The following is a 14,701-nucleotide window of genomic DNA, read 5'->3' on the forward strand; positions in this document are numbered from 1 at the left end:
ACCACAAATCCCATTTCTCATTTGGGGAAGACTGAGACCCTGAGGGCAAGCACCAGGGCCTGAGAGCAGCAGGGGTGGGGGGGAGAGCAGCAGGGGTGGGAGCTTATTTCAGCCCTGAAAACTCCCATCAAGCTGACCACAAATCCCATTTCTCATTTGAGGAAGACTGAGACCCTGAGGGCAAGCACCAGGGCCTGGGAGCAGCAGGGGTGCAGTGAGGGGACAGAATGACCACAGTTGCTCCCGTGTGATGGGACCTGAGTTGGCCTGAGTCTGGACGGAAGCCTGTACATTTAGTCTGAGCACCTCAGAGCCGCCACTCAGAAGCTCACGGAGGGCTGGACCCTTGGCCTGTCTGGAGCCCATGGCTTTTCCCAGCTTCCTACTGGCCCCTGGAGTCTTCTGCTTCCACCAGCAGACAGGCCTCAGGCCCTGTGGGGTGGCAGGGACCACCCAGGTAGAGAGAGAGAGAGAGAGAGAAGAAGGGGGGAGAGGTTGTGTGTGTGTGTGTGTGTGTGTGTGTGTGTGGTGACCCAGCGCCCAGCCCGGATGCTCCGCCCAGCCTGACCGCAGCTGGGAAAACAGCCTCCTCAGCTGCCCCCACCAGCCACAGCCCACCCCACCCCACCAGGCCAGCTGCCTCACCCAGCCCTGAACCAGGAACTGGGCCTGCCGCCATTGTGGCCTGCTCTGCCTGAGTCACGGCCCCCCAGGCCACCTCCTCGGATCCCCGCCAGATGTGGGAGGAGGCAGTGGCTCCCCTGGCTGCCCACTCCCTCATGCTACCCTGGCTCACAATCCCCCAGCACAGGCTGCCCCCAATGGTACACCTGCCTCGAGCCATCTTCTTCCTCTCCACCTCTTCTCAGACTGTCAGGTGAAAGGTTCAGCTTTTTAACTGCAGTTTGCCAGAACTGACCCAAACCACAGCCCACCCTTGTCCCTCATCTCTTTGAGAGGCAGCCCTCCACCCTGTGCCCACCACCAGAGTTTGGTGCCTGTAGGCTGGCACTGCCTCCGGCCTTCTAGGGGCCAGGGAGGGGGCTCCCCGCCCTCTCCCACCCTACCAGGCTCCCTCCCCCACCTCACACTTCTGAGGCAGGATCACTGAGGCTGAAATTTCAATTAAGGAAGAGAAATAATTACTCTGGGGCTCCAGGCCGGCTCAAGTGGCGACAGGCCTCTATAGCCGCTTCCTTGGAGTTGGGGGGAGGTGCCCTGGCACCCCCCACCACCACCGCGGTCAGCTGGGGCCTGAGCAGGGACCTGGGCCTTCACCATGTGCAGCCTTGGAACCCCCTTTCCTTCTATTAAAGCAAGGCCAACCTCAGGGCTGCTCCAAGGTGGGAGGTGGTGGTGGGGGCAGATACTGGCTTGAGAGAGGGTGGAGGAGGCTCCTGGCAGAGGGGGCTGGGGAGCAAGCCTCAGATGGCTCCAAAGAAATTGAATTAAATTAAATTTAACCATTCAGTCACTGCCTATTCCTGCAGTGAGCCTGGAGGCTGCCAGGCCCCCACACGGATGGGGGCAGGGACCCCAAGAACAGGACTCACAGGCCCTGTCCTCCCCTGGGGAGGCCCAGAAGGGGTGGCTCTGGAAGGTCCCCAGAAGGCCTGCTCTGCCCCTTACAGGAGGAGTGGGCCTGGGCAGGAGCATCCCCTCTGGACCTCAGACCCATCTCCTATAAGACAAGGGTCACAGGTAGGCGGGTGTTCCTGGCCCACCATGAGACCCTCCCCCACGTACTACTCAAGAGGCTAACAGCCAGCTTTATTTAGCAATGGCAACCCCATCTCCCAGAAAACAGCATCTCCAGAAATATCCCATCTTCAATCCTTTCCTGAGAATGACACGGTTCTCTCCAGAAATGCTTGGTTTGAATCCAGAAATTCTCAGCTCCAGAACGTTCCATCTCCAGAAATGTCCCATCTTATCTCCAGAAATCCTCTCTCATCTTCAAATACAATCCATCTCCACAAATGCCAGTGCTCTCTATAAAGGCTCCATCTTAGTTCCAAGAATGTTCCACTTCCAGAAATATCACATCCCATCTCTAGAGATGTTCCATTTCAGCTCCAAAAATACCTCAAATCCAGAAATGCCCTATTTTATTCCCAGAAATACTCCTGCATCATCTTAAAAGACACTACACTTCCAGAGGTACTACAGTTTACTTCTAGAAATAGCCTATTTCCAGAAATGTTTCATCTCTAGCAATGTTTGGAATCCAGAAAGGCCTCATCGTTACTCCAGAAAAATGCCCTCCCCCCTCCAGAAATGTTCATACTTCATCTCCCAAAATGCCATTTCATCTTTAAAACTGTTCCTCCTCCAGAAATGCTTTCCATCTCCTCTCTAGAAATGTCCTAATCCTGTCCCCAGCCGTGCTGTGTCTCATGTTCTAAAGACATTCCATCTCTGGAAATGTCCCTGCTTGTATCTGGAAATGCCCGTGGCAGCTCCAGAAAGGTCTCCCTGTCTGGCCCAGATGCTGTAGAAACTTAGAAACCCACTTCGTTCAGGATGTTCTGGGGAGGGGCTGTGCAGTGACCAGGAGGCCTCCTCTTGCTCTCCCTCCCTTATCCCTATGGTCCCCTGGGGATCTCTCAGCCACATGCTGGGCCTGCTTTTGTGCCGGGAGCAAGGATGAGGTCAAGACCTGGACTGGTAGGGGTCAAGTTCCTGTAAGTGGGGGTGTTGGTGGTCAGGGTTTGGGGCAACTGGGAGCCCCTGAGGTCTGGCCTGGGGCAAAGGTGGTGATGGGGGTCTGGGGTGGGGAGAAATGGACCAGGAAGGAGCTGGTGGGGGTCTTAGCACAGCCCCCCAACAGATATACCCTGGCCAGAAACACATTCACCAACCCAAGTGCACTCATTCACATTTGTTTTTTTGTTTGGTTTTTGTTTTTAAGATTTTATTTATTTATTCATGAGAGACACACACAGAGAGGCAGAGACACGGGCAGAGGGAGAAGCAGGCTCTATGCCGGGAGCCTGATGTGAGATTCAATCTCAGGACCCTGGGATCATGCCCTGAGCCAGAGGCAGACGCTCAACCACTGAGCCACTCAGACATCCCACTCATGCACATTTGATGGCCAATCCCCACACAGTGCACACACATTACACGCTTTCAACATGCATACCACGCTCAGCACTTGCAGCCCTGCCCATACAAGAAAACAGAACATCTACAAGTGCATACACACAATGCAGACACACAGATGAGTCCACCATCACACCACATAGAATATGACACACTACCATCTTCATCCCCACTCCCTGGGGCTCTCTGAATGAAGTTCCGGGGACACCAAGGTGCAGAAGCCTGCTGTCAGTCCCTCTGGCCAGTCTAGATTGGCAAGATGGAGAAGGCTCAGTGATTGCTGCATGTCAACTGTGGGGGCGTGTGTGTGTATGTGACTCCCAGGGCTAAGACTTGGGCTTAGAAGGAACTGCAAAAGATAGGAAAGTACACATTTGGCCTCTACTAAAAAGCTGTTAAGATGGGACACTCCTTGCCCCTTGGAACAGCCACTCTAAATGACAGAAGTTCCTCTTTGGATAGGACCAAAATCTTGCACTGTCACCTCTGTCCCCACAGCATTGTTCTGGAGTCCCAAAGTCCATGCCCTGCTGACACCACCTGGGAGACTCTTCTTTCTGCCCCTTGACAGGCAGGGAAGTAAGGGGACCTGGAGATGGCTGAGTGGAGGGCGCGCGCGCGCACACGCACACACACACACACACACACACACACACACACACACACACACTACACCTCCATGCCCCGAACACACACACAGGAAGGGAGGAGGTAGGCCCCTGGTCCCTACGAGGTCTGTCCCTGACACCTCTGTGGGTGGAAGTTCTCAGAGCCTCTAGGTGTATGGGAGGGAAAAGGGGCCCTGAATCCACGATCTGTGTTCTCAGCAGCGTTGGTAGCTCTGGTCTGCTCCCACAGGACAGTAATTACCATTTATTAAGCCTCCCGATTTAGAATCAGCCTCAATTAACTGAAGCCTCCCGAGCCCCCTTTTGGGATCCTTTGGGCCCAAGGGCAAATGCTGAATAGAGCTTGAAGGTGCCCTTCGATGTGCCCTCAGCACGGGTCCCTTTGTCTACCATCTCGTCAACTGGCCAGCTCTTGCCTACCAATGGGGCTCCCATGTCTGTCCCACCATCCTGCTTGCGGTCCCTCTAGGTCCTGGACACTGTTCCTCTCTCTCCCTAGACCTCCTCCTCTAGGAACTGAGATTTTCACTCAAAAACGTGAGGGAATAAAAAAAGCCAAATAGTCCAGCATGATCCAAATGAACACGTGGTCCCAGGGCCCAGGACCAGGACGGGAAAGAGCTTGCAGGCCTGGCCTCAGCATGGTGAGGTGAGGTGAGCCCCCCCCCCCCCCCCCCCCGCCCCTGCCGGGTATCCCAGCTCCCAGGAGCAGTGGGCCTTCTGGAGAGGTCTGCATTGGTATTCTCCGTCCCTCACAGCCCAAATTACACCAGCTCTCCTGGGACCCTTTTATAGCACGTTGTCGCTTCAGCAAAAGGTTATGTACGAGAACATCGAAATCCCTCCCGCATATTAACTAAAAGAGCATTTTTTAAAAAATGCACAGGAAAAGGCAGCTCACCTAAGAGCCATTTTTTATGGTATTTTAGATCAGAATGTGCACTGGACCTTTGGTCAAGAATCGGATCCTTGTCAGAATCCCAGCCTTGCTGGGACCCAGGGCATGTCACCTCACCTCTCTGCCCTCCGCTTTTCTCTGTCCACTAGCGTGAGAAGAAAAGCCCCCACAATGGTGCTCTAGTCAGGGATGCTCTGAGGGGCATATGAACGATTGGAATGAAGGAATCTTGTTATGGAACCAGCAGAGTCCAACTGGTGTCATTGCTCAGGCTTCAGCCTGCTCGTAGGTAGCAGGCAAGGAGACCTCCGTATTTCGCAAGTACTCTGTGCCCTCCTTGCACCTCCCTGTTTTTCCCCAGGCAGTTCCTACACCTGGGGCACCCTTTCTTTTTTTTTTTTCCCTGCCTGGAGAATTTCTGGAAAACATCTTCAAAACACAGTTTGGAATCAGTTCCCTGGTTCTGACATTTCACAGATGAGGTCCAAAGCTGTAATGTGCCCAAGATTGGTGGGCAGGGGTGCCAGGATGGGAACCGAGGGCTATGCAGGGGGCGGGGCAGACTCGATGGCATGGGGACTGCACAGAAATGGGCAGAAGGTGGCAGCCCATCTCAGCTCTGCCTGCAGCCCCCTGTGGGCATGTGGATTTCTAGTTTGAGAGATGCGAAGAGTAGGATTTTTATGTGAAATCTCAAGTTATATTTAATACCCTGGGACGCCTGGGTGGCGCAGCTGGTTGAGCATCTGACTCTTGGTTTCGGCTCAGGTCATGATCTCAGGGTCATGGGATCAAGCCCCGCATGGGGCTCAGGGCAGAGTCGGCCTGGGATTCTCTCTCCCTCTCCTTCTCCCCTACCCCGCATGCGCTCTCTCTCTCTCATAAATAAATAAATCTTTAAAACCATGTGCTGGTCAAACTGTGCCCATTTGAGGGAGGCACCAGCCAACAGTCTCTGGTTTGGGGGTCTCAAGCCCTGGTCTCTCCACCTCTTCCTGGAGGAAGGGAGGTGAGCGTATAGAAGAGGTAGTGAAATGGGGAGTGGAGGAGTTAGGGCAGGGGTGAATGCTGGGCAGTGACCTCTTTGGGCCTCTGTGTGCTCTTCTGTCACACAAAGATGATACCAGAGCCCTTCCTCTAGCGTGTGAAAGCTGAAGCCCCCCCAACATGACAAAGTGCTCACAAGGTACTTCTAGGATGAATGAGGGAGGGCGTGGGAATTCTCAAGGGTTACTTACCTCCGCTGTCAGGATTTGTCCTACTGGCCAACCCGACTGTTGGGGCTACAAGGAACCCTAACATAATCTGAGCCCTTTACAGATGAGGAGATGCCCTGAGAAGAGCAGCTCTTGACTGGCATCACCAACCAGGTAAGTGAACGACAGCGTCAGTCTGGGATGACCAGACTTTCACTCCCCAAGGCAGTGGGATCCACTATCTTCCTGCTCCTCCCACAAACAGAAGACCCCAAACATGAGGAATGTCAAGAGGGGTGCAGGAAGGTCTGCCCTGCTGGGCCTTCCACCACAAACATCCAGCAAGGAGGGCTATACTCAAACACAGCCCTGGGTTCATCCCCGGCCCACCTTTTTAGAGCCCAGAGGGCCTGGAGCCAGAGGTAATTGATTTCTTCAAGCCTTGATTTCTTCATCTTGAAATGGGAGATGGCGGGACCTTCCCCCAGCAGGAAAGGGTTGAAGATTGGAAATAATAAAGTGCTCAGGGCCCAGCATGGGGGTGGGGGTAGGGGCCCCACTGAAAGTCCACTCTGAATACCAGGATTCCAGATGTTATTCATGTCATCCAGACTCCAGGCTGCCCTTGTCCCCAGTGCTCCTCTTCCTGTCTTCTGTGGGGCTCTGGGTACCACTCCTCCCTCTGTGCTGAGCCTTCTTTTAGGGAATTACAATCTGTTGGGCTTTAATTACTGGTCCCCAAGGAATTCCCCCTCTTCCCCCAGTGAGAGGTAATAATCCCTTCCAGGGTTCAGACACCGCAGGCCTGGGTGGAGCTGCAGCCCAGGCAGGAGTTGGGGGAGCAGGACCAGACCCCAGCTTCCCGGAAGCAGGTCCCACAACAGCTCTGAGCAAGGACGGAAGATGCTCTTGTCCTGTCCGGGCCCCAGCATTTAGAATCAGAGGCCCCAGTTCTGAGAGAGGACACTGGGCCCTTGAGATGCTCACCGAAGGCCAAAGGTCATGCAGCCCCACCTGGGGTCTTTTCTGATTCTCTCCAGCTGTTCTCCTCATTGGCTCATTTTCCACCTCCAGCCTGGGCTCCAGCTGTGTCCCCTGCCTTCAGGATAAAATGTTTCCCACTTCTCCCTTCCTGGCAGTCAAGGCTTCAGACTCCTTTTCAGCCTCCACTCCTGCCTCTGCCTCCCCAGTTTCTAACCTCTGACTTTCTAGAGCTCTCCTGGCTCTCTCATGCCTCCAGGCCTCCTGGCATGCTGTGTAGCACTGCAGTCCTTCCTGGGGTCAAATGCTTCCCCTTCCAGAGCCAGGGCCCATGTTCTCTCCATCAGGAGGCCCACCCTGACTCTCCCTGGGCCTGGCCTCAATGTGCCTCCCCTGGGCTGTCAGCGAACATCTGCTGAGTGCTGCATGAAGGACTGAAGTAATGAAACTCGACTTATAAACCAGGTGCCCGTCAGATGCCCGCTGCTCCCCCTCCCCACCGAGCCCCGGCAACAGCAGCAGCTGTGGGAATTCAGCTGTGCGTGTAGAAGACGGGTCAGGCCACGGTGAGCCACACAGCCAGGGTCAGGCTGACCTGTTCCAGTCGAGTCCCCACACCTCTGTGCATGAGTCCTCTGCTCTCATACTCTCACTTCTAAGACCACTAGCCAGGGCAGGGTGAGGCTGGCACTGCGCACAGTTCTCAGGGCCCTGCAGGCTGAGGTTCAAGGACAGGTGTAGTGGCTCCTGGGTAACAGCTATTCAGCTGAGAGGCTCCAAACGAGTGGCTGGAGTGTGTGTGTGTGTGTGTGTGTGTGTGTGTGTGTGTGAATTTGGCCACAGGTGGGTCACTAGATTCGGCGACAAGAGGAACAAACCAGGAAATGTGATGTAAACATCTGAATCCTGGGCACCCTGGGCTGCATCTCCATCTGCTGCCCTGGTGGAGCTGAGCTGCTGTACCCCATGAAGGCAAGCCAGGCCCCCACACCCTCATTAGTTTTGCCCACTGGCCCCCACGGGACTGAGAGGTTGCTGGCCCCTGCATTATGCAAACATGAGTACAGCTTCTGATCACTACTGCGAGGTAATAGGTTTGCATTTTAAGCAAGGCTTTCAGTGCTTTGACCCTTGGCTGTGACCAAAGAAGTCATTTCAGGCCTTGGGAAAGGATTTTTGGGAAAGCAGATATCCTATGGGTCAAGGTGCCCCTGGGAGGTGGCACCTTGCAGGGATGACCTGGGGTCTCTGTCTGTTTCAGCTCAAGGGGCTTTTTGTGGGATGAGCAACATCTGCCTGCCTCTCTTCAGATTCTGACCTTGGGAACAGGTGGATGCTGACTTTTTGGGTCCCACCTGCCTCTCTAATTCCTCATGACATCATTTCTGGTCCCAGAACCCTCCTCTTGGTCAAGGTCCCCCTAAGAATGTGGAACTTGCTCCAGGAAGAACATCTCCTCCCTCTTCCCAGACACTCTACCTTTGATCATGCTTCAGGGGGTTGTCCTATGAAATTCTTAGCTCCTTGGAGGTTTCTACTGAAATGACAGTCACCTCAACCCCAGAATGTCTCCCAGAAAGCATGGGAAGAGTACAGCATGTCTCCCTCCCTAGAAGCCAGCAAACCCCAGGCCCCTGCTGTGTCAACACACAGGTGCCCTAAACAGACAGGGCGCACAGATGAACACTTAATGAGCCCCTCTGTGTGTCCCGAAGCTGCTAGACACTTGAATAAACTTGACCTGGTTTTCCTTACTCTTCTGACAGTCCTGTTAGGAAAGAACCACGATCCCCATTACCCAAAGGGGATCTTTTCAGGCAATGAAGACGAAGACAAAGACCTTGCTTGTGGCCAGCATTCTCGTGTGCTTTTGGGTGTGGCTGACCTGAAGTGGGGTCTCCTCCTCTCTGAGAAGCCTGGCCTGGGAAACAGCAGTGTCGAACAGGAAGGGAGAGGGCAGTGAGCCATGCTTTTGGACAGCTGAGTCCCCACACATGCTGAGCTAAGCCAGTTCACCCACGTACCTATCACTTATGAACCATGACAACACTTGATTCTGGGCTGTAAGTTGAGGGCCACCTGGTTTATTATTTTTATGGCTATGTTCTACTACTGCAGTCTTTGCGAGGCTGACTGGGGGCGAGATAACCAGAGAAGGCAGAGTGTGACCAGGCCCAGATTCTTTTTCCAGAAAGTTCTTGGTGGCATATACCCAGGAGTATGAGTACACAGTGGCCAGCAGGGACTAAGGGGCACCTGTGGCTGGTCTGCTCTGGAACTGCCTGCCACTTCATGGGGGACAGCAGGATGGAGAGGGAGGAGGCTCTGCCTAGGATGGCAAAGGTGACAAGCATCAGACCAGAGCTGCCCAGGGGCGAGTCATCCGGTTCCCCACACACATGGACACCACGGCCTTATGCCCTGTGTGGCTTGGACCTCAAAAAGGAATAATCTCAGGGGTGCCATGGAGGATGAGAAGGCCTGTCCTTGACATCTCAGCTCCCCAGGGGCCTGCAGAGGGAGGACCCCTCATCATGGGAGTCAGGGGCAGCTGGGAGCTAGGGAGGGGGGCTCTCTCAGGCTTAGAGTCAGAGATGGGTCCAGCCTGGGGTGCCTAACTTCTGGCTCCATGATCTCATGCAAGTCACTCGTCTTTAACACCAGAACCACAAACGCTGACTTTCAGGATCTGGTAAACAACAGGACCAGCGCCTAGCACGCAAGTAGGTATCCATGGAACCTGGTGGCTGCCAACCAGCTCCCAGGACCTCACAGAGCACCACCTGGGGGCTGGGGGAGGCAGGGTGGTAGTGGTGGCAGCCTTTAAAATTCAAAGAAACAACTCAAATCTGCCTTGGGCATATACCCCCAACACCTGGTCCCTCAGCACCCCTCCCTCCCCAGGTGCACTCCCCTCCAGGGGCTGTGCCCTGCAGCCAGACCCTGTCCCATTCTCCATCCTCTGGTCTCAGTCTCAGCCTTCCCAGCCGGGGGATGTGAGCAGGAATGGCTCAATCAGGATATAATCGTTTTTAATTAACGTGCGGATCATTTCACAGGCTGATCTCCTTGGAGACCAGAGGGAAGACGGTCTTTTAAGATTTTCTTTTGCCTCCCCCCCACCCCGCTTCCCAGTAGAAGGCCGCCCCCCCTCTTCACCCACCCAGCCGCAACCTTGAAAGCAGCACAAAAGCCTGCTGCCTGGATACCTCTTGGGGCCATTAGGAGGAAAGTGTGTGCTCACACACAGACAAACATCCACGTGCCCAAGCTCCAGGGCACGCTCTCCCCCCACCGGAAATGCACAAATGGGAGCAGAGACTCACAGACATATGCACACACCCACAGACATAGCACATGCAGGGATACACACAGATTCACGCGTGCACACACAAACACATGCATGCATGCACACGTGCCCAGACTGGAAGACACACAGACCCCCTAAGGAATATACAAACAGGGTCCAAGGCATACAGACCTGGGCACACACACACACCCGGGCTGGCAGCAAACTGACCCCCACACAAACAGGATCAGACACACAGACATAGGCACACACAGGCACACATGGATGTGTACACATGCACAGCGATGCATCCAAGCACAGACACACACAGACGTATACCACAGAAATGCCCAGACAACCCATGCTCATGGGAGGTCTGTGCTTAACTACGACAGCCAGCCAATGTGCCAGCAGTGGGGAAGAGGTCCCTGTCCTTGGCTGGAAAGTCAGAGCCACACCATCACCCTGCCCCCATAGGCACCCATGGCCCCAGCTCCCTCCCTAGGGGTACCCTGCCACCTGCCCCACTGGAAACCCAGGAACAGAAAAGCCACGGATGTCTTACCTCCCTGCCACCCACCTGGTCTGGATCCTTCTGATCCCAGAGCCCCTCAAACAGCTGCTTCACTCAGCCCTCAGAGCTCACCCGGGACATCCAGCCTTTCCTGGCCACCCAGCACAGGCTAGCTTGACAGGTGCACTGGTAGGGCTGTCCCCCCACCCTCTGGGCACCTCTGGGTACTGAGTGAGGCTGGGGGGGGAGGGTACTTGCTCTCTTCTTTCTTCATTTTTGCATTTTCTTCCCTTCTGACCTCCCCTCCCACTTTTCTAATCCCCCCCATCTCCCCTTCTGTTCCTCTCTCTCTACCCTTTCCCTGTCTCCCCCCTTCCTCCCCAGGGGCCCTCCTGAGGTCAATCTAAGATCAGAAGAAGTTTAAGAAGACACAGGTCCTTCCCCACTCCTCCATGGTAGCTATCTGTGCCAACACCTGCCCCTCGCTCCTGCACAGACCCTGAACTAGGAAAAGTAAACTGAGGCACAGGCATAAGGGCACAACCACTGGGATCTGCAGTCCCATCCCTCTTACTGCACCTACTTTGGATCCTCTATTCTCCTTCTGGAGAATGGGATGGCAAAGAGGAAGGAGTTGTTTTGAGGAGGTACAACAGGAAGCCCACGGCTGGCCAACCATAGTCTAGTGATTTTGGCAGCTCCAGAATCCATGGACAGGGCCAGTGTGCATGACACAAAGTATGAGACAGGCTTAGGAGCCTATCTGGTGCTGTACTTGGTGATGCCATGGGCAGGCTGGGTGCTTCTCCTCTCTTGGGGTCTTGGAGTCCTTTCATCTGTGTAATAGATCAGGTCAGCCTAAAAGATCCCTACGAGCTCTTCCCACAAGTAGAAATCAAAATGGCAGATTAGTAGCTGGCTCTTGGCTGCTGCAAGGCCCAGCAACTGCTGTGTGACCTTGGGACTCACTTCCCCTCTCTGGGCCCCGGTTTCCTCCTCTGTCAAAGGAGGAGGCTCACACAGGTGATTCATTGCCAAGGCTCTTTTTCAGTTCTGACAGAAGGTTCTAGATTGGGAGGGAGGAAGGAGAATAGTTTCCCACTTCTGGAAAAATGAGAAGCCCATTTCTTCCACTGCAGGCATGCCGGAGTCTTCAGGATCAGCAACGTCATTTTGAGGAAATCATCTTAAACATCAGAAAAAAAAGTGCTCTGTGCAAAATATAATCGCTACCTCGTTCATCAGGAGAATCCAGAATGTTGAACAAAAGGGGAATATTAAGTAAATGATGGCACATCCCCCCCAGGAAAAGCCTGAAGATATTAACCCCGCCTCACGCGCGGATATTATGAAGAGTTGGTTACAAAACAGGAAAAGGCTCCTGTTAGCGCCAAGGAAGAAAGCAGGATATACATCTGAATACAGAGAATGGCCACAAAGTCTTTAAAAAACAAACCAACCACGGACTGTGAACAACATCAAAATATTAACATTGTCATAGCCTGCTGTCAAGTAACCTTGTTTCTCTTTCTCTCTGTTTCAGATTTTTTCTCTGAACCTCATTTTAAAATGTGTATGTCGGAGAGGTTTCTTTCTTTTTCTTTTTTTAATGGCTAAATGCCTCCAATTGAGAAACTTTCCCCTTTTTTCATTCATTCATTTATTCATTCATTCATCACTGATTCATTCACTCCTGCGTTTGTCCTGCCAAAGCTGAGTGCCCGGGCATGTGCCAGGCCCCAGAGCTCTTGGATCTGCAGGGAACGCTTCTCACCTGCAGGAAACAAATGAGTGTGTGGTGGGGGTTGGAGGGAGGGATGCAGCCCCACAAATAACTCGACACCAAGGCACTTGTCCGGTCATGGGGCCCTCTGTGGGAACACAAATCAATCCTGCCGGTTTCAGCCCTGCCTCCTCCCTGGCCTCGGTCAGCCCTGCCCTCAACTGCTAGGGTCTCAGGGTCTAGGCTATGGGTTAGAAACGCACCCTTAACGCCCGACCCTCCAGCTGTGGGTGGGAAGGGTTGAGGTGGGGAGCCCGGCAAAGTGTGAACCACCCTCCCCAGACCCCAGGATGATTCCACTTCAAGTTCCCTAACCCTGGGCCCTAACCCCTTTCCCCTCAGGGCCACAGGGCGGCTACCTGGCTGTTGTACCCTCCCTGGCTCTGATTTCTCCTCCCCGCCCCCAGGCCCCTGACCGAGGCACCACCCAGCCAGGTCCTGTCCCGCCGCCTGCGGCTGCTGAGAAGGGAAGAAGGGAAGCACAGAGTATGGAATCTGCTAGCTCCTGTCAGCCAGTGTCACGCTGTTAGCACGTCAAAGGGTCCGACAGTGTGTCCCTGCTGTGTGGGGGCTGACAGATTTCTGGGGAGGGTTAACTCTTTATATTCCTGGACCGAGCCACAGAACAGCCTGTAAGCAGCCCGCCACCGCCCCCCCAAGGTGCATCCCCTCTCCCCCAGGAATCCCCCTTTTTAAGTCGGGAGAAGGATTTCCTTCTCCTGCCTGGGTTGCCAGCTTGGGGTCCCTGGAAGAGAAAGAGGAGGAGCCCCCTTTGGCTCCTTCCGATGCTCGCCTGGGAATCCAATTAAGGCAGATTTCCATCGACTCTTCTCGGTCCCCACTCCTGTACCAACCAGCCCCTTCACCCGCTCCACACACCCCCCCCCACGAAAGGAGCAAAAGGATCCAGGCGCTTTGAGTGCCGAGAAGCTTCTGACCCGGCGACCCCTACTTTGCGTTGTGCGCCCCCCCTCCAGGACTGCGGTCCCCAGAAAATCTCTGGGCTAGCATTCCCCTCCCAGGGCCCCAGTGGGAAAAGAAGTTCCCACCACTCCCCTCCCCCTGTCTTTCCCTCCCCGCCCCCACCGCGGAGGGAGGGGGCGAGGCGTCCGGATCTCCGGGTCACCGGAGCAGCGTCTGCTGTGGATCGCAGGAGACAAACACTCCGTCACACACACACACATCACCCTCGGGATCACCTCTGAAGCCCGCATTGTACAGAAGGGGAGGAGGCCGAGTTGCGGGAGGAGGCTGAGGTTAGGGGGGGCCCTCCGACGTGCCTCAAGTCACCAGCCAATCAGCAAGCCCAAGAGGGGCTAGAATCCACGACCCCCGGCCGAGAACCCCACCTTGCCCCCGCCCCCTCCCCCGCACAGCGCCACCCGACGTCAACGTCTCTAACCCAAACAAGCCCCTCCCCCAAGAAGTCTTCCCTCCCCCTCCCCCCACCCCCGCCCTGGGTCAGCAGCCCCCAGAGAGACCCAGCTACGACCCCCACCCCCGACAGCAAGGCGCGAGATTTCATTGTCAGCCTGGCCACTCAGGCGCGCGTGAGGCGGGGTGCAGGGCAGGGGGGCTGTGTGGCAGGCTACGGCGCGGGGAGTGGGGAGGGGTCTCCAGGGGAAGTGTTTGAAGCTGCTCCTCCAGTTCTGTCCAGATCCGGAAGCCGCCGGGGGAGGGAGGAAGGCGGGGGTGGGGAGAGCGCGACCTTAAGCGCTCGCAGGCGGCGAGGAGGGGCCGCGGCGGCCGGAGGAAGCGCCGGGAGGCGTCGGGGGCGCCAAGTCCCCGGGGAGGCAGCGCTCGCGGGAAGTTTCCCACCGGTTGCCTGGAGCAGGACAGGGTGCGCAGACGGCCCTCCCCGGCCTGACCGGCTCCAGCGCGCAGATTGCGAACTTGAGCAAAACTCCTTCCGTCTCCGGCGTCCCTCACCTTCCCATCGGCGGCCACCAGCCCCGCCATCTCAGCCCCCTGCCTTCCACCATGCCACAGCCGCCAGGACCTCTCACCAGTGTATTGTGGAGGCAAGGGGAGGGGGAAGTCCCCAACACAACCAAACTGCGGCCACCAAAAAAAAAAAAAAAAAAAAAAAAAAAGGGAGAGAGGGAGAGGGAAAAAAAGAGAAAAGAAACAAACAAAAAAAAGGAAGAAAGAAATTCCTTCTCTCGAGACCGATTCCTTCAACTGGCGTGGAAAACCCCCAAATAGGCAAATCTGCAACTCCAGCCAGGATCGCGGCGCGGCGGGAGGGGTGCCCGCGGCCGGCGCCCACCACCGCCGGCGGCCCCGGGTTCGGGGCAGGTTCGAGC

At 55.3% G+C, this 14,701-nt stretch overlaps 1 protein-coding gene across 1 annotated transcript in view; it reads right to left on the bottom strand.

The window, feature by feature from the left end:
* The window catches only part of RAI1 (retinoic acid induced 1), a 120,912-nt gene that overhangs the window by 66,451 nt on the left and 39,760 nt on the right, over positions 1 to 14,701 (bottom strand). The window lies entirely within an intron of this gene.

This window comes from Vulpes vulpes, chromosome 12 (genome assembly GCF_048418805.1).
Source record: "Vulpes vulpes isolate BD-2025 chromosome 12, VulVul3, whole genome shotgun sequence".
NCBI classification, from domain to species: domain Eukaryota; kingdom Metazoa; phylum Chordata; class Mammalia; order Carnivora; family Canidae; genus Vulpes; species Vulpes vulpes.